The sequence below is a fragment of the Bison bison genome, unplaced genomic scaffold (genome assembly GCF_000754665.1).
Source record: "Bison bison bison isolate TAMUID 2011002044 unplaced genomic scaffold, Bison_UMD1.0 scf7180017864384, whole genome shotgun sequence".
Classification (NCBI taxonomy): domain Eukaryota; kingdom Metazoa; phylum Chordata; class Mammalia; order Artiodactyla; family Bovidae; genus Bison; species Bison bison.
The window spans coordinates 7,730,375-7,750,737 of record NW_011494956.1 but is presented as its reverse complement, the minus strand read 5'-3'; the positions used below and the strand labels follow the sequence as shown (position 1 = coordinate 7,750,737).

The 20,363-nt window shown below is 43.4% G+C and overlaps 1 long non-coding RNA gene across 1 annotated transcript in view; it reads right to left on the bottom strand.

Moving 5' to 3' along the window:
• The window catches only part of LOC105001766, a 5,364-nt gene extending 4,536 nt beyond the window's left edge, over window positions 1-828 (bottom strand). The window contains exon 1 of the long non-coding RNA XR_826897.1: window positions 506-828. This is a non-coding gene — a long non-coding RNA (uncharacterized LOC105001766). The remainder of the gene's footprint in view (window positions 1-505) is intronic.
• Between the last annotated feature and the right edge of the window lie 19,535 nt (window positions 829-20,363).

The following is a 20,363-nucleotide window of genomic DNA, read 5'->3' as shown; positions in this document are numbered from 1 at the left end:
TTTTTTTTTTTTTTTTTTTCTGATACTCCTTCCATTGAGAGAGAGAGTTTTTTTAATCTCTCCTTGAGTCTGGGTGGGCTTATGACTGATTCAACCCATAGATTATTGTGGAAATTGTGCTAGATGGCTTCCTAGGCTGATTCATAAAAGGTGATACAGCTTCCCCCCTGTTCATTGAAACATTTACGTTGGGAGCCCAATGAAAGAAGTCCAGCTATTATGAGCCCACCATGCTGTGAGGAAACCCAAGTCACTCTGTGGGGCTATGCATAGGCATTTTGGTTAACCATCCCAGCTGAGCTCAGCCTTTAAGTCATTCCCACCCAGGAACCAGATTATTTGAGTGAAGAAAACTTCAGATAATTATGCTGATTCCCCTCCACCCCACTACTCCACACATTCCCATGGTCACATCAGAAACCCCAGACATTGCAAAACATAATAGTCATTCTTTCTGTACCTTTCTAAATTATCTGTAAGAATGATGAGCAGTTTTGATACCTACCCACACCTTCAGCTGAGAGCCTTGGTTGACGAGTTCTTTGCTTGTGTGTTTCAAAGCATTGTTTATGCCATGTGCTGCCTTGATCCTGGTTATCCCGAAGAATACCCACTTCTCACATTTCAGCTGGCTGAGCTGGGTTGGAATTCAATCCGGCTGGCTTGCCAGGTAGCCCTTCAGTCCTGACTGAGGTCTTTGGGATGCTGCTGTCAAGTATAGAAAAGAAAAACAAGTCACATCTACCCAGCTGTGACCGACGGACTCCTGAGAACGGCAGCTGTGTAGACCCTGTGTCCTGAGTGATGGGCCATGGCCACTCAACTGTGTAGTCTCACGTCCAGAAATGCACAGTTCAGTCCTTTCTTTATGTGTGTGCATTTGCATTTGCTCACTGAGGCATTTCCGTGGTGCTCAGGATAGTGCATTATTTTTAAAGGGGAATTTTTGGTTTCAATGCTTCTTGCAGACTTGCAGATGAAACCTGCTGAATCACCACAGGTGGCCAAATGCTGGGGCCAGAGCTGACATCTGATGGGGTTTGTGATGGAGAGGCCGTCGACAGTGCCAGCCTCAGGCATCTGTGAAGGGATAAGGAGGTCTTATTAGGAAAGAGTGTTGCCTTCTGGGACCCTACTTGTCATCCTGGTGGTGGTTGTTTAGTCACTAACTTGTGTCTGACTCTTTTGTGACCCCATGGACTGTAGCCCTCTAAGTTCCTCTGTCCATGGGATTTCCCAGGCAAGACTACTGGAGTGGGTTGCCATTTCCTCCTCCAGAGGATCTTTCTAACCCAAGGATTGAACCCAAGTCTCATGCATTGAAGGTGGATTCTTTACTGTCTGAGTCACCTTTTTTGGTTACAGAGAAAATACCTGGGCTGTTAGATACACCTAGGTTTGAAGCCAAACTTGCCATCTAGATACTGTTTGATCTTGGGTCCCTGAGTCTGCTCTTCCCCATCCCCACCCCCATGGAAATGAAAATAATGCTTAAATCAGGGTTGCTGGAAGGATTAAATGAGCTCATTGCATGGCACAGGGCTCAATAAAATGTCCTCTCTGAAAATATAAGTGCCATATCAAGGATTTCTGTAATACAATGAGTGCTTATCAGTGAGTGCTCACTCATCACTAAATGATAATTAAAGCAAGGATTGGCAGGAACTAAGTGGAGAGGGTCAAAGGGGAGAGAGAGAATCTGGTAGAAATGGGTAAGAACACCAAAGACACTGATTTTCTCACCTCACAGCTTACCCAGATGTCTGGCCTTTTATGGAAAACTAGTATATATAGAGTTGGCCAAAAAGTTTTTGGGGTTTTTCTATAAGATCTTAAGGAAAAATCCTAATGAAACTTTTGACCAACCATATATGTGTGTATATATATATATATATATACACTCACCACACACATTATATACATGTAATATATATAATGTATATATGTTAAATATATATTTTAATCACTTCTAAGGTATATATACATAATACGTATAGTATATAAGTATACTATGCATATTATGTATATATATGTATTATGTATATACATTTAATATATATTTTTAAATCAATTCTGAGGTACACTTTAAATATCTAAGGTACACTTTTTAATATCTCTGAATTTTGAATTCATTTGACAATTTATGGCCTTATAATTACAATTTTATATGACATATGAATATGAACATATTTCATAATTGTGGCATCTTAGTTTTGATGAATATAGTAACACTTTTATTAACAACAATGGTTCATTAGGATCTCTTAGAACTGTACCGTCCAAAACTGTAGCCAAAACTGTGAATTTTGAGCACTTGAAGTGTGGCTGGTACAAATGATGATGTGCAGTAGCACGAAAAAGTCACCAGAGGCTGGAAACTTCTATATGAAAATAAATAATGCTAAAATATCTCCTTAATACTTTTTTGTTGATTATGTGTTGAAAATGCTAATACTTTGGCTATATTGGATTAAGTAGACTGTATTATTAAAGTTGATTTCATCTTTTTATTTTTCAAGGTCACTAGAAACTGTTAATTTCCACATGCAGACAACTTTTCTTTTCTCCTGGAAGTGTTGTTTTAGAACAAAGGTCTTGGAAGCCATCTGCTGTGACCACCCTGTAGAAATGGATACACTTCAGTACTAAATTTGGTTCAAATGTTGAGACTGATTAAGCCACATCTCAAGAGGGGACGAAAAACTTTGCTAGTCACGTAATGAGGCACTCCGGGGAGAGCAGCGTCAGTCCTGGGTGGTTCCAAAAATAGCCTGAGAGCTGAGGAATGGGAGACTGGTTGTGGTTTTTGTAGCCATTTGGGGATAGAACTGGGTTCCCATGTGCTGGCAGAAGCTTGAGTGACTTGAAAGTCCTTGGAGGGAACATCTGGGATTTCTTTTCAGCTTTTCCAGATGTGGGGCAGAAGGGGAAGAGGGAAAGGGAAAGTTAAAAGCTGTCAATTCCAGGACTTCCCTGGTGGCGCTGTGGATAAGAATCCACCTGCCAATGTAGGGGACGTGAGTTCAATCCCTGATCCAGGAAGATCCCACATGCTAAGGAGCAACTAACCCCATGTGCCACAGTTATCGAAGCCTGTGCTCTAGAGCCCACATGCTGCAACTACTGAAGCCCATGGGCCTAGAGCCTGTGCTCCACAGCAAGAGAAGCCACTGCTGCGAGGAGCCACCGCCGTGAGGAGCCACCGCCACGAGGAGCCACCGCCGCAAGGAGCGCACGCACCACTATGAAGAGTAGCCCCCACGAACCACAACGAGAGAAACCCAGCACAGCCAAAAATAAATAAATAAATATTTTAAAAAAAGATATAAGGCTAAAAGAAAACCAAACTGCCAATTCCAACTGCTGATCATAAAAGAGCCAGACTTCTTATTACATGATCTAATCTTGTGCCTTCATTTTACCAAGGAGCACCCAGACACAGAAAGGGGAGGTGACTTGCCTAAGGTCTTCAGCCAGCTAGTGGCAGTGCTGGGGTTGGGATCGAGGCCCCTGGAGATCAGAGATCTTTCCTCTCCTTCACAGCGCTTTGGGGAAAGTTTCCTTGGAGAACAAGGAAATTCTTTCTCCAGGGGACAATAGTCTCCATGTTTTGTGGATCTGTTGCGAAGAAGGAGTGCTGAAGGATGGTAGTCAGGCTTGGCATCAACCACACATCCTGCTCACCACCCCCCGGCTACCCTGTCCCCCCTACTAGGGCAACTCCAGGCCAACTTGGCTGATATTTGATGACGAGCTGGTTCAGGAAAGGGACTTAAAAAGTAAGTAAAACTCAACATAAAATCAAAAGGAAATCAAGAGTTGAAAACAAAGCAAAACAGAAAACCCCAAAACACAAACAAATCCGTGAGAACAGAGTGGGCACTGTGTGCTCACTTTTTTGGACGTCAAAGTGGCTTTGAGTCAGGTCAGCAGGAAGCTCTCACACCTACATTCTACATGAGGATTAAAAACTTCCGTGAGAGGTTATGAGTCCAAGGACAGGAAGTTCCCATTGCAGGTGCAGAGCTAAAATGCTTTACAGAGGAAAGGGAATAAGCTCATTGGGGTTTGTTTGAATACATCCAGGAGACTCATTTTAAGCATGCAGTGTGCATTTTGGAAACTTGAGTATTTAGGAGACAGTGCTTTTAAGCCAGAGTACTTAAAAACAGGGAACCGGTTTTCAAATCTGAATCTTTGCCTGGATCTTGGCTTCTCTGAAGTGTCAGTAGTTTTGCATTTTCTATTTATTGTATCATACAAAAATCATTCTGAATTTGTGTTGATTTTTCTGGTTTTCTTCCACCCTGGGGAGTCAAGCAAGCTTATCAGTGGAAATGACTTTGGATAGAGTCACCAACAATAACCAATTCCAGCTGACATTTGCTGGGATGCTGGCACACTCTCTGCTGCCTTCCAGGAAGAGCAAAGGATGGAAGGGGTTGACTGAGAGGCAGATAAAAAGCTCCTCCTGGATCACAGCCAACCAAGAGAATTCCATCAGTGTTTGCGTGTAGAGTCAGCTCACAATTGTCTGGCAAATGGGAATGACACACAGAAAGAGGTAGAAGTCATGGATGATATCCAATTACTTATATTTAGCTTTGAACTGCCTTTCGTTGGGTTGTGCTTTTTAAAATTTTTTATTTTATTTATTTGGCTGTGGCAGGTCTTGGTTGCAGCAAGCAGGATTTCCATTGTGGCGAGTGGTCTTGGTTGCTCCATGGCATGTGGGATCTTAGTCCCCAAACAGGGATCAATCTTGTGTTCCCTGCACTGCAAGATGGACTCAACCACTGCTTCACCAGGCATGTCCCTTGAGTGGTGTCTTTTAAATATAGAGAATGAATTTTGTGGTTACAGCAAAACCAATATATATCAAATTATACATTCTATGCCAACCCTGGGGACACGACTCGTTATATTGTCTCTATCGATTTTATTATTTACTATCTGAAGGGCTTTTTATGTTTGGAGAGGAATACTTGCTACTACCTATCTTTCCTTTCATGCTCAATTTATGAACTTTTTGGATTTTATAAAACAATAACCATTAGAAGTGATTAAATAATTAACATTCTAAATACGTGTGTGTGTGCATGCTCCAGTCATGTTTGACTATTTTGTGACCCCATGGACTATAGCTCACCAGGCTCCTCTTTCCGTGGAATTTTCCAGGCAAGAATACTGGAGTGGTTTGCCATTTCCTCCCGATTCTAAAGAGTTGCATGCTATTTGATACAACTAATACATCAAAATTGATGAATTTGAGAAGATATCCCCCCCTGAAACTTAGAAATTTATTTGATTAAATGCTTTCACACAGTAAATCTTCACAGGTCCTTGTATTAGGATTCTCCTAAATGCTCTAAACATCCAAGAGGTAGATAAAACACAGAGAATATCACAATGATCGCAGGCCTATTTTTCTACTTACAGTATTGATTTCAGTGTTTTCTACCCAAATCTGTATCTTCATTCTCACTTGTGTTCTTATACCTTCCCAAGGTAACAATAACTTCATCAGACCAACTTAGAGGGCAGGCTCTGGGATGGACCATTGGTTCTTGGTCTGGATACAGGACCTGTTTTTTAAGTTCAAGATGATTTAAACCAGAACCCTGGTCAATGGCTCTGGCTGGTCCACTTTTTAACTGTTCATCTTGCTAGTCATGAGATTTTAGGTTCATGATGTTTTTAGGCTTCTGATATTTGTTGTCTTTCTCACTGCCCTGCCATCATTGTTTACTGACCAGATCTTTAAGTCTTATTAAAACATAGTTATGCTTTCCTAGAATCTCATTTTTATTAATAAGTGCATTTACAAGATCAGGTTTGTGTAGTGAGTTCTCTTTAGGCTGTGTGGTGGATGCTGTGATATACTTTCCAGCTCCTCCCTTAGGAACTGGGGAACACATTCCTCAGCAGGTAGGTGTGTTGCCTGTTGATGGCTCAGCAGAAACTGTCCTTGGACAAAGGGAGGTCGGTGCAGAGGGACAAAGGTTGATCCCCTTGCTTCAATATTGAAAATCTTCGATATAGGAGCTATTCTAGTTCCACAGCTCCCCATGGATTGGTTTAGGTCTTCCTGCCTTGAATCACAATTCAAATACCCACCCCACCCCCTCTCTCACCCTGCACCATTCTGCTTTCCTTACTTGCTTATAGGAGTTGTTTCCAACAAGACACCCTAATCAACCTCAATTTCAGAGTCTTTTTCCAGGAAGCTCACCTACAAAGGTTGGTATCAGACATAGTCCTAGCAAGTGGAATCCAAAAGAAAGGATTCTGGGGGCTTCCCTGTGGTCTAGTGGTTAAGAATCCACCTTCCGATGCAGGGGTCATAGGTTCAATCCCTGGTTGGGGAACTAAGATCCTACATGTCCTGGGGCAACACAGCCTGTGCCCTGCAATTTCTGAGCCTGCACGCTGGAGCCCCCATGCTCTCTGGCACTGCCACTAGAGAGAAGCCTGTGTGCCGCAACAGAAGATCCCAGATGCCACAACTAAGATCGGATGAGACTAAATAAATATTTTAAAAAAGAACTGCCCAAAAGAAAAACACGATTTTGGAGCTGGATCACTTGCTAGGTGGCAAGGAGGACCCCATCACTGCTAGTAGCCCCCTATTATGTGGTGCAGTTGCTGGTGGGGAACTGGGATGGGATACTGGTGGAAGGGAATTCACTAGCAGTTGCAATAGCTCAGCAGTCAAGCGGTTCAGGGAAAGCAAATATTCTTTTAGGATTATAGAATTGAATAGTGGGTGGTTGGAGATATCAAGGCACTGAAAGCAGGAAAGGCTTAGGGTGATTCATCACCCATTTCAGATGAAGGGTGAAAAGCAGAGGGCCTCCTTGGCAGCATATGGAAAGATTCTCACTTCCTGTAGCCAAAGGGCAGAAAACACTCAGCATCATCAAATCTAAGACCTAATTTTAAGAGTGATGGTGATCCAGAAGAGGTTGAATTCTTAAACATGGCATGACAGCTACCTTGGGGTCCTGATGAGAAAGGTGGGACTCTGCGACTTGGAATGGGGTCACCTGGGTTGATGTAATTAGACTCTTAATCTCCAGAATCTCCTGAGTCTCTGAGCCTATAGATACGGTCAAAGTCCTCACTATTAAAGACTAATGTGGCCCCTTTCTTGAAGACAAGGAGGAAGTCTCTGCCTTGAAAAGCAACATACCCCAGCCACTCCCAGGATCTATTTCTACCTCTTCTTTAGACCAATAGCTAGAGTTAGGTCACAGTATCACCTGACCAAAGAACAGATGTACTTGCTGGGGGAGGAGAGGGAGCAGCTGTACCTGGTCAGCATGTGGTACCGAGAGTTGGAAGAGTATGCATGGGAGGCTGGATCAAGTGGGGATGAAGGTGAGGAGGAAGTACAAGGTTGGTTAAAGGGGAGTTTATAGGTAGGGAAACACCTCACAGGATTACATGATTTAACACCTTGGCAAGGACCCTGGGGAGTGAGACTGATAAGCTCTTAGAATGCTCTTAGAAGCTTGGAGAAAGTGATGGTCTAACTACATGGAGTAGAAATTCCAGAACTCTGTGGCAGATGGTGGAAGGGATCAAAGGCTCAGAGAATTGAGCGCGCTAGAGAGAATAAACTAAGTAAGGATTTAAAAAAGTACTAGTGGACTACATCCCATGAGAAAGCCAGAAGAATAAAGGTTGAGCTGGTCAGAAGGACATGAACATCACTGAGAAGTTCAGTGGTGGCTGTATTCTGAAGGCCAGTGCTGATGTTAATAGAAGGTGGTGCTGTTGGAGCACCTAGTTCAGCGCTAACAAAGGGGCTGATAGGATCCACAGTACTTCACCATCAGAAATGCGTGCATACTAAGTCACTTCAGTTGTGTCCGACTCTTTGCGATCCTGTGGACTGGACTGGAGCCCACCAGGATCCTCTGTCCATGGGATTCTCCAGGCAAGAATACTGGAGTGGGTTAGTATGCCCTCCTCCATGGGATTTTCCTGACCCAAGGATCAAACCTGCATCTCCTGCAGCTCCTGCATTGCAGGCAGATTCTTTACCTCTGAGCCACTGGGGAAGCTGTGAGGAGGGAACAAAAATCATAGTTAATGGTAAGATCAAAATGGCAGTCAGAAGCCCTGACCTACTGAGAGCGATGGAGATAGTAACTTGTAGCAGAAAGTGAAGAGGAACTAAAAAGCCTCTTGATGAAAGTGAAAGAGGAGAGTGAAAAAGTTGGCCTAAAGCTCAACATACAGAAAATGAAGATCATGGCATCAGGTCCCATCACTTCATGGGAAATAGATGGGGAAACAGTGGAAATAGTGTCAGACTTTATTTTTTGGGGCTCCAAAATCACGGCAGATTGTGACTGCAGCCATGAAATTAAAAGACGTTTACTCCTTGGAAGGAAAGTTACGACCAACCTAGACAGCATATTCAAAAGCAGAGACATTACTTGGCCAACAAAGGTCGGTCTAGTCAAGGCTGTGGTTTTTCCAGTGGTCATGTATGTATGTGAGAGTTGGACTGTGAAGAAAGCTGAGTGCCGAAGAATTGATGCTTTTGAACTGTGGTGTTGGAGAAGACTCTTGAGAGTCCCTTGGACTGCAAGGAAATCCAACCAGTCCATCCTAAAGGAGATCAGTCCTGGGTATTCATTGGAAGGACTGATGCTGAAGCTGCAACTCCATTAATTTGGCCACCTGATGAGAAGAGTTGACTCATTGGAAAAGACTCTGATGCTGGGAGGGATTGGGGGCAGGAGGAGAAGGGGACGACAGAGGATGAGATGGCTGGATGGTATCACCGACTCCATGCACATGAGTTTGGGTGAACTCTGGGAGTTGGTGATGGACAGGGAGGTCTGAAATGCTGCAATTCATGGGGTCGAAAAGAGGTGGACATGACTGAGTGACTGAACTGAACTGAACTGAACTTGTAGCAACCTTGCAGGTGAAATAGATGGGCAGCCACAAAGGATTGCTCAATCCATAGGATCAAAAGAAATCAAGGCTAGATTATCAGGAGGTTGAAGGAACTAATTTAATAAAAATTCACAATATCCCTTGTCTAGTTTCCAGGCCTGAGTCAGTTTTTGTTTTAAAAGATATTTGTTTATTCTGCTGCTCTGGGTCTAAGTCGTGGCAAGCAAGATCTTTTGGTTTTGTCATGTGGGATCTAGTTCTCTGACCAGGGATTGAACCGGGGCCCCCTGCATTGGGAGTGTGATGTCTTAGCCCCTGGACTTCCAGGGAAGCCCCTCAGCCAGTTTTTGGACTTAGAATTTGTCAAATGCAGGATAGGCAAAGTTCCTAGGAGGAATGGCTCTGCAACACCACATCAGGGGAATACGATATAATTCCTCTGGGTAATGGTTCCCCAGAGAGCCTCTAATTGTTTACTCAGTTAACTGCATAGGATAAAGGGGGATACCCAAACGTTTCTAAGACTGTTGGCACCAGAGTCCAACAGTCTTAGAAATTATACCTGGGGTCCCTTCCTCTTTAATAGTGTAGGTCTGACTCATAGAGTACATTGAGTCCATGGACTCATCCAGAAGTTATTTCCTTGGAACAAACATACTTGATAGTTTGCAGAACCACCATATTTATGCCTTGGCTCTAAGTTTAGAGCTCTTGTAGTGGAAAAGGCAAAGTGGAAGCCTTTGGGGCAGCTGCTGTACTCCTAATGGTCAATTGAGCAGTAGCTTTGGTGGCCCTGAATGCACCAGCTTTGAGGTCGTTGTCTCCTCCAACACTGAATCTGAGCTTGGGAAAATGGTGATGAGTAGGCATGATGCATGCAAAGGCTTGATATGAGTTTGCACATAGGGACTTGTCTTCTTGGAATGCTTGCTCTTGGGATCAGCTGCCATATAAAGAAGCTACATGAAGAGGAAACATGGAATGAGGGGGTCCCAGGCTGGCAGCCCTTTTTGCTAAGATGCCAGCCACATGAATGCAGCCATCCTGGACATTCCAACCCCAGCTGACATCTGGCTGCATCTGCATGAGAGACTCCAAGCAAGATCAACAGAGGAATGATCCGGTTAGGCCCATGTTAACTCACAGAGTTGTGTTAAGTAATAAACTAGTTGCTGTTTTAAATCCCATATTTTGTGGTAACATTATTCAACAACAGATAACTTAAGCATCAGTTCAGTCGCTCAGTCGTGTCTGACTCTTTGTGACCCCAGGGACTGCAGCACGCCAGGCCTCCCTGTCCTTCACTGACTCCTGGAGCTTACTGAAACTCATGTCCATCAAGTCAGTGATTGCCATCCAACCATCTCATCCTTTGTCTTAACTTCAACACGTGTGAGTTAAACATTGGCACTCACAATCACTTCAGTCATGTCCAACTCTTTGCAACCCCATGGATTGTAGTCTGCCAGGGTCCTTTTGTCCATGGGATTCTCCAGGCAAGAATACTGGAGTGGGTTGCCATGCCCTCTTCCAGGGATCATCCCTACCCAGGGATCATACCCATGTCTCCTGCATCTCCTGCACTGCAGATGAATTCTTTACCCACTGAGCCACCTGGAAGTGAAAGTATTAGTCGCTTCAGTCATGTCCAGCTCTTTGCGACCCCATGGACTGTAGCCTGCCAGGCCCCTCTGTCCATGGAATTCTCCAGGCAAGAATAATGGAGTGGGTTGCCATGCCCTACTCCAGGGGATCTTCCCAACCCAAGGATCAAACCCACATCTCTTACATCTCCTGCATTGCAAGCAGATTCTTTACCATCTGAGCCCCAAGGCTAGCCCAAATACCTTAAACAACTGTAAATGAAAACTATAACATCTTGGGAGGAATGGCAGAAAAAAGAATAATTGATAAAGACCCAAATCCCCTCAAAGGGCAGAATTTTGAGTGATGCGTCCAGTCTGTACTTTTATGGAAGGAGAAATGGTTCAAGGTCAGAATACGAATGGACTCCTAGGCAGTGGCAAACGACCTGACTGATCGGTCAGAGGCCCAGCAGGAGAAAGATTAGCAGACTTGGGACAAAGAAGTCTAAGAAAGAGGGGCCAACTAAAAATTGGCAGCTGCCACTGCCTCTATAAGGATTAAGCCATTGCAACCGCAGACCTTCAACACCCACTGAAAAAGAGTTTAGGGTGGAGATCAGGAATGAAGCACTCTGTGTGCTCTGGGAAAAACTGGCAGAACAAGCCAACAGAGAGTCAGATATTTTCAGGAGCAGATTTTATGAGCCCTATTTTTGCATCTCCTTATATCTAGAAAAGCAGTAAAATCATTCATAGTGACATCTGGTCCTTGTGATAGGGGAAACCTGCAGAAACGTGTGCTTGACTGCATGTACCCCACTTCACCAAAATCACATATATATTGACCTTTCCCCCTACCTCTTGGGAGCAGTTTCTCAAAGGCTGTCTCCTGGGCTATAGTCCTCATTTTGCCCCCAATAAAACTTAACTCATAACTCTCACATTGTGATTTTTTTCCCCCAGGTGACAGAGGCATATGGGTGGACCTACAGGAATGGCCACAAGGGATAGCTTATGGGTCCTGGAGAACAGTTCATTTCCCTGGTCCAGGCAGCTCCCCTCCATGCTCTGTGTGGGAAGGATCATTCCTAAATTGGATGTCTCTGTCCTTTTTGTACTGGCTTATACCTCCCTAGGAGAAGTAGGTCATTATATGTCTAAGGTTGAAATGACTTTCCTGATGGTTGGGTCTTAGTGTGGTGAGACAAGGGCAAGCCTCCCTTCCTGGAGAATGGACTAATGTTCAGGTGATTGTGCCATCACTAATGACCTTTTTCTGATCTATTGGTTTGAACGCTAAGGTTTGCACAGATTGTGGACAAGAACTGATGCATCCGTTTTATTTCATCCTTAACCATGTCATTTGAACTTTGAATCCAAGAAACATGTCCAGAGATGGCCTGGGTCACACTGCAATTTATAATTATTTGAGGTAGAATATCTTGTGCTTTCCAGGTGGTGCCAGTGGTAAAGAACCTGCCTGCCACTGCAGAAGACATAAGAGATGTGGGTTCAATTCCAGGGTTGGGAAGATCCCCTGGGGAAGGAAATGGGAACCCACTCCAGTATTCTTGCCTGGGAAATCCCATGGACAGAGGAGCCTGGCGGGCTATAGTCTGTAGGGTTGCAAAGAGTTGAATACGACTGAAGAGACTTAGCATGCATGCACACAGAGTATTTTATCTTTCCCTAATTGAAACAGCTGAGTAGGTGGTTGGCTTGACCTTTAATCTGAGTAGGTACCTGGTCACCTTCCCAGCTCATGCTTCATGGAGAAAGACTCCTATCCTCACAGGGGTCTCATCCTGCCTGCCATATTTATTCTCCTGATGCTGCATTTCTGACCATGGTTGATTGGAGCTAGGATGGGCACCTGACCCACATCGCATCAACCATATTCTTTGTCCTGGGAACTTTGAATTGAGACTATGACCTCATCAGTCTTTTCTGGTCTTTTGAAGCTAGAGGACAGGGTCTCAGAAGCTGGGACACATTCCCCTTCTGCTCACTTTATCACAGAGAAGCATTAAAGACTGGTCTTCAGTGGGAAAATAGAAGCAGATTCCATAGAGCTGTCCTCTTTTTGGCTTCCAGATCGATCTTCCTTTTGCTTCCTAAATATTCTTATATCTTTATAAGAATTCTTATATCTTATATCCTTATTCCCATGTCTTAAAGGATGAGTTAATTAACTTATTGGTTAATTTAATCGACTGCTCTGGTCTTCCTTGCTGTGTGAGGGTTTTCTCAAGCTGCAGCGAGCGGGGACTACGCTAGTTGAGGTGCACTGGCTTCTCACTGTGGTGGCTTCTCTTGCTGCAGAGCCTGAGCCTTAGGCATGTGGGCTCAGTGGTTGTGGTGCCTGGGCTCAGCTGCTCCACGGCATGTGGGATCGTCCTGTACCAGGGATTGAACTCTTGCTCCCTGTATTGGCAGGTGGACTCCCAACCAGTGGTCCCCCAGGGAAGTCTCCTATATCTTATATCTTTACATTGACTTGAGTTATTGTCTGTGACTTAAAACCAAAGAGATTTAACTAGCAGAGACCCATTTTCCCAAATGGACTTCTGGTGCCTGGATGTTGCTTCTTGATTTTTTCCCTTCCTCCCTTCTCTCCCTCTCTTTCGTTTCCTTTTTTGTTTTTAATTTATCCCCCAAGACTGCTTTATGGCCGTGTATTCAGGTTACAGAGAATCCCTGTTCAAACCTAAAGCTGTTTTCTTGCCAGGAATCCCAAAGCTACAAACTCTCAGCTTTGAAGGCTAAATTAAGTTGAAGGGTATACCTTCCAGAGTATAGCACACAACATATTATCTGAAGAAACTAAGCAAAATCATTGTTCTTCCCTAAAGGCAGTCTCCCCTTAGTTAAGGACATGTGTCTAGTTCCTTTTTCGTGATCTTCAACAGCTCTTTTCACTGAGAAGGGAATAACAAACACCTAGAGACAAGGGCATGGCAACCACTCCAGTACCTGGAGAATCCCATGGACGGAGGGGCCTGGTGCGCTGCAGTCCATGGGGTCGCTAGGAGTCAGACACAACTGAGCAACTTCACTTTCACTTTTCACTTTCATGCATTGGAGGAGGAAATGGCAACCCACTCCAGTGTTCTTGCCTGGAGAATCCCAGGGACGGAGGAGCCTGGTGGGCTGCGGTCCATGAGGTCACACAGAGTCAGACACGACTGAAGCGACTTAGCAGCAGCAGCAGCAGCAGCAGAGACAAAGGACAACAAGAGGGCCTTTCACATGAGTTTCTTCATCTTTTCTCAAGGTTCTTTAATAGAGAAGAAGAGAGACTTGACAATCCCTCCACCTGTCAGTCCAGGAGAGGTAAGAATTAGACATGTTTGTTTAAATATATTTGATAAATATTCACTCAAATTCAATAGTCTTGCCTGTTATGGCCAAGAGAAAACAAAAGCCTGGAAATAGGGCACATTTTCAGAAATAGGAAGATTGTTGGATAAAGTATGATCACTCACACTTTACAGAATTGAATGATTATTGAAAAGAATAGTTATTAAAAGAATGGTTAGGGACTTTCCTGGTGGTTCAGTGGCTAAGACTCCGAGCTCCTAATGCAGGTTCAATCTCTGGTCAGGGAACTGGATCCACATGTGGCAACTAAGGCACGGCACTGCGAAAAGACAAAAAAAAAGTTAGTAAAAACATTGACTTTTGATATGGTTAGTGATATGTATTACAGTAAGAGCAAAGGCTATGCGTTACCCCACCCCCACTCCTCTGGTAAGTCTAACCCTTTCCAGGATTTTTAGCTGGCCACATTGCTGCCAGGGGAAAAGACTACATTTCCCAGCTTTCCTTGCAGCAAAGTGTAGTCAGCATGACCAGATCCTAGTTAATGAAATACGAGGAAGTGAGATGGGCAACTTCTGTGCTGTGTTCTGAAATTACAGGGGTGGGGGCATTTCCTTTCTGCCTTCTTTCCTCCATCTTCTTTCCTGAACATGACCGTGATGGCAAACTGAGGCCGTGTGGAATAGCAGTACTGCTTGGGCCGCATGGGTAACAAGATAGAAAACCTTGGCTGCCTGGCCCATAGTCTGGAGCAGAGTTCCACAAGGCCCCTTGACCCTCTACCTAGAAATTGTTAAATCAGACAGAAACTTCTGTCTTCTTAACATGGATCTTTGTTATCTGCAGCCAGGCTTATTAATACCTCACATAAGTAAAAAAAAAAAAATTCGGTTGTAATGCGTATAGGATGATATGATTTTTAAGTATATGTGAAAGAATATCTGTTCTTACAAGACGGTGGAGTAGAAGGACTTGTGCTCATCTTCTCTTGTGAGAACTCAAAAACTGCAACTAACTCCTGAACAGCCATTGACTGGAGAATACTATTGGAGCTGAAGCTTCAATACTTTGGCCACCTGATGCGAAGAACTAATTCACTGAAAAAGACCCTGATGCTGGGAAAGATTGAAGGCAGGAAGAGAAGGGGACGACAGAGGATGAGACGGTTGGATGGCATCACTGACTCGATGGGCATGAGTTTGAGCAAGCTCTGGGAGTTGGTGATGGACAGGAAAGCCATCATCTGACAGGGAGTGCTACAGTCCATGGGTTCAAAAATGGACACGACTGAGCGACTAGACTGACTGTGAAAGAATCTGATCTGCCTTGACGATGTTTAAATGATCATGAAGAAAGGTGTGAAAGTATATGGCCAAACTTCTAACTTTGATTTCTTAAGAGGTGGGGTGGAGAGGAAGCGTTCACACTTTTAACATAATTTTTTGAACTTATAACAATGAAATTTTTTTTTAATTTATAGAAAAAATTACTTCAAGCCTTTCTGAAATGGGAGTAGCTAACATGAAGGTTTTACTTAAACAATGCAATTGAAAGCTTTTAGGGTAAAAGTTCAGGAGCAGAAACCCAGCCTGTTATTTTGCCATGGCAGGATGCTATATCTGCCTGAGATTTATGTTTTGGGCTATTCTTTTTTTTAAAAACTACCTTCCTTTTAAAAAAATTATTTATTCTGGTTTTTTTTTTTTTTTTTTTGGCTGTACTTGGGCTTTGTTACTGCACAGGGGCTTTCTCTAGCTGAGGTGAGCAAGGGCTGCTCTCTAGTAGCAGCGAGCAGGTTTCCCATTGTGGTGGCTTCTCTTGTTGCAGAGCACAGGCTCTAGGCACATGGGTCTCAGACGTTGCAGCAGGTGGGCTCAGTAGCTGTGGCTCATGGGCTTAGGTGCTCTGAGGCCTGTTGGATCTTCCTGGACCAGGGATGGAACCCATGTCTCCTGCACTGCAAGGCAGACTCAACCACTGGGCCCCCAAGGAAGCCCTAACTGCCTTCTTTAGGCCCAAAGAGATCTGTTTACCACAGAGCTTTTTCTTTTTTTAAAAAATACACTTTTATTTTATTTTCTGGTTATCCTATGCAGCATGCAGAATCTTAGCTCCCCAACCAGGGATTGAACCCATGCCTCCTGCAATGGAAGTGTGAGTCTCAACCACTGACCACCACAAAAGATCTTGTGGGGCTATCCTTACAAACTTGTTTCTGGATAGAACTCCTGATGTTTCTTTTATGTCATTGCATAAAGACTACTGGGAAGACTGATTATTTTGTATTGAAAAAAGAGGAAGTGTTGTATTTTGCACAATATTATCTCTCCATTTGGGGCTTCCCAGGTGGCTCAGTGGTAAAGAATCTGTCTGCTAACGCAGGAGACGAAGGAGACTTGGGTTCCATCCTTGGGTCGGGAAGATCCCCTGGAGGAAGAAATGTCAACTCACTCCGGTATTCTTGCCTGGAGAATCCCATGGACAGAGGAGCCTAGCGGGCTACAGTCCATAGGGTCACAAAGAGTCAGATACGACTAAGTAGGAACACGCATACATCTCTCTATTTACTTCTGTTATGAAGCAACTGTGGGATGAGCTGGGTGGAATGGGTTGGGGGAATAATTAAACGTGGGAAGATGCCTCTTTAATGACTTCTGACCGGCTGATCACATGGCCAAAACTCAGACTGAGAAGAGGTGCCAGAGAGCCTTGAGTTTACTGTCCACAATGAATATAGCAATATCTACCATAGAACACAGGGAGATTAGCACATTTATTGATATGACACCAATTGGAAATGAAAATTTGGGAATCTTAGACTTTAGAGTCAGTAACCAGTGGCAAACGCTTTCAAATGCTTTTTCAAAGCATCGTTGAGAAAGTATTTTTTTTTTTTTTTAATTTTTGTGTTCCACTCTACCTCACCATTTCTCTAAGGAAGGATTCATACCACAAAACTATGTTTGACAACAGCTAAACACACTATTCATTGAACAGAGGAGCTAATTAAATTTTTCCACTTGACCAAGGAAAGGGAACCTAAAAACTTCCTTTGGTTTTCCATCTCTGAATAAAGTGGACAAAATGCACTGAGAAAGGAAGGATGTGGCACAGACACATTTGAAAGGACATCTTTTCCAAGACCAAAATGAAGACAATCCAAAATGTTCTAAGTAAATTCTAAACAGCATCCTTAAATTGACTTAAATGTCTGGCCCAGTACAAAGAATAAGGCACTTGGAATCAACTAATTGGGGGTTCAAATCTTGATTTTCCACTTAGAGCAGTGTCATAGGATGTTGAAATAAAACATTTATTTTTATGGCTATCAGATTTGGCCAGGACTTCAAGACTTGAAATTAATATACATTACAAAATGGGGAATGACACCACCATGCAGGACTTGCAGGAAGTTTCCAGTACTATTTAGAAACGTGTATCCTCTCAGCATCAAGAATATAGAAGGGTTGAATAGAGATTAGAAGAAATTTTTATTTGGAAAGGGGGACATTTTTCTCTGACCTCAAGCTCAGAGAGAAGGTCTTCAAAAGGCCCACCAGTGAATTTGACAATGTGTCCTGATGGATTGATGTGTGAGTCATCAAAAGGTAAGAGACTATTGTTGCTTTGCTTTATTGAGAGAGGAATGAAAAGAAGTTGCTGCAGACGGGATGATTTCCACTCCCAAAGCTGACTGGAGCAAAGAAAGTATGTTTCCTTCTGACCAGATGTTGCCCGGGAGGGCTGACTTAGATGCCAACCAGGAAGGTTGCCTGGAAGGGCAAGGTGAAGTCCAGAGAGGGTGCTGTTGGGTCCTGCTGGGTGAGGCTTGTGGGAGAAACCCAGTCTTGGGAGGACCCTGTGAAATACCCACAAAAGCACCCCTCAAAACACTTTGTTTTGTCAGTTGCTACCCCATGGATTGCAGCATGCCAGGCTTCCCTGTCCCTCACTATCTCCTAGAGTTTGCTCAAATTTATGTCCATTGAGTTGGTGATGCTATCTATTCATCTCATCCTCTGTTGTCCCCTTCTCCTTTTGCCTTCATCCTTTGCCAACATCAAGGTCTTTTCCAATGAGTTGGCTCTTTGCGTTAGGTGGCCAAAGTACTGGAGCTTCAGCTTCAGCATCAGTCCTTCTAATAAATATTTAGGGTTGATTTCCTTGGGATTGCTAAAGACTCACAGGACTCACATAGTCAGCACTTAACAATCTATAGCTCGCTCAGGAAAAGGATGAAACAGAACATCAGCTCTGTTTCATCCCCCACCCCCACCCCAGCTCAGGAACCACTAATGTGTGTGCAGAATACTGCAGAAGGATGGAGCCCAGAAGAGAGTCTGAACCAGGGTTTCTCATACTCTGCTGGTCACATGGGTATATTTTTGCTATGCAATCAGCCCTGATGGCTGAGACTTTTGGGGGCTTTCACCAAGACCAGGTGCAACTCACCAACCTCACTGTTATCAATAAACAATGCTGACAAGCTGGTACAAAACACCCCGAACTCCTCAGACACATGGTTGTGAAGTGACACTATTAATCACACCATGGCATATCAGTGCCACGCTGATGCATTTCGTTTTTGAGTAAAATAGCTCAGGTTTATTCCAGGCTTGCTGTATGTTCCCCATGCAGCAGCCCATGATAGTATCTGTCTAATAAGAACATTTCTGCCCTGGCTTCTCCCTGCTCTCTAAGCCTGGAAGAGGTGAACACAACCTAGAGAGTGGTGGGGAACAGAAACTCAAGATGAAGAAACAGAAAAGAATTGACCACACCTGTTTCCTTCTCAAAGCATGTCTATTAGGAAAAAGATGTCATTATAAATAGAACTGAATCTTGTGACTATTCTGTAAGACTAGATATTTTAATTGTTGAACTGAGACTGTTTTCATGAACTATATGTAGCTGGAAAACTTTTTTTAAAAAAAATTGGTGATAATTGAACATAAAACCATGAGACTTGTCTTAAATTTCATCTAGTGAACGGGGGGAAATTAGGCCCCACAGGATGGGTTTGAATAGAAACTGATCAAGCCACTCATGAGTCTGATTCTTTTCTTAAATGGATTCCATGAGAATATCAGAGGTACAATTGGACAAATGCTAAGGAATGTCATAGAAAAATGAGAGATGTTAAATAAGTAAGCATAGGTGATCAAAACTCTCTCTTTCCCACTTCAAACCTAACTAGAAACAAGCACCGGAATTTTTTGCCTTCTTTTTAATTTTAAATTAAAAATTTTTATTGAAGTATAGTTGATTTACAACAACTCAGGTGTACAGCAGAGTGACTCAGCTATATGCTGTGTGTGCATGTGTGATAAGCTGCTTTATTCATGTCCAGCTCTTTGTGACCCCATGGACTATACAGCCCACCAGACACCTCTGTCCATGAGATTCTCTGGGCAAAAATACAGGCCATCTCCTTCTCCAGGGGACCTTCCCTACTCAGGAATCAAACCCACATATCCTGCATTGGCAGGTGAATTCTTTACTGCTGAGCCACCAGGGAAGCCCTTATGTATATTTAGCTATTCTTTTTCAGATTCTTTTCCATTATAAGTTATTACAGGATATTGAGTATAGTTCCCTGTGCTATGCAGCAGATCCTTGTTGTTTATCTATTTTATACATATTAGCATGTATCTGTTAATCCTAAATCCCATATTTATCCCTCCCCTTCTTTTCTCCTTTGGTAACCACAAGTCTTTTCTTAACAAAGCAAAATGTTTACTTACATCGTTTGGTTTTATGACAAAGGAAAAAGGATTAATATATCAGTTTCATGAGTTTAAGAGCTGGTTTGCAGGATTAAGAAAGATTTTTGAACAGCTGGGAAGACTGCAGGGTTGACACATGAAACATGCTCTTGCAGTTCATTAAGGCGTGTCACCAGGCACGGAATGATAGCTCCTTTCCTCTGGGCCCCTTATGGTTGTTAGGTTCAGGACATCCAATGAGGGTGGAAGTGGCTTAAAAGCCAGGTGGACCCTCGGCATTACTCTTTCTCTGCTACTCTGAAGTTTACGTGAAAACAAGATGGAGAAAGCTCTCCTGACCTGTATAAGGCTTTGTGTGAGCAAGTTCAGTCAGAGAAATAGTGCATTAACTGTAGATTAAAGTGGAGAGGAACTAAAAAGCCTCTTGATGAAGGTGAAAGAGGAGACTGAAAAAGTTGGCTTAAAACTCAACATTCAGAAAACAAAGATCATGGCATCTGGTCCCATCACTTCATGGCAAATAGATCGGGAAACAGTGGAAACAGTGTCAGACTTTATTTTTTGGGGCTCCAAAATCACTGCAAATGGTGACTGCAGCCATGAAATTAAAAGATGCTTACTCCTTGGAAGGAAAGTTATGACCAACCTAGATAGCAAATGCAAAAGCAGAGACATTACTTGGCCAACAAAGGTCCGTCTAGTCAAGGCTATGGTTTTTCCAATAAACATGTATGGATGTGAGAGTTGGACTGTGAAGAAAGCTGAGTGCCGAAGAATTGATGCTTTTGAACTGTGGTGTTGGAGAAGACTCTTG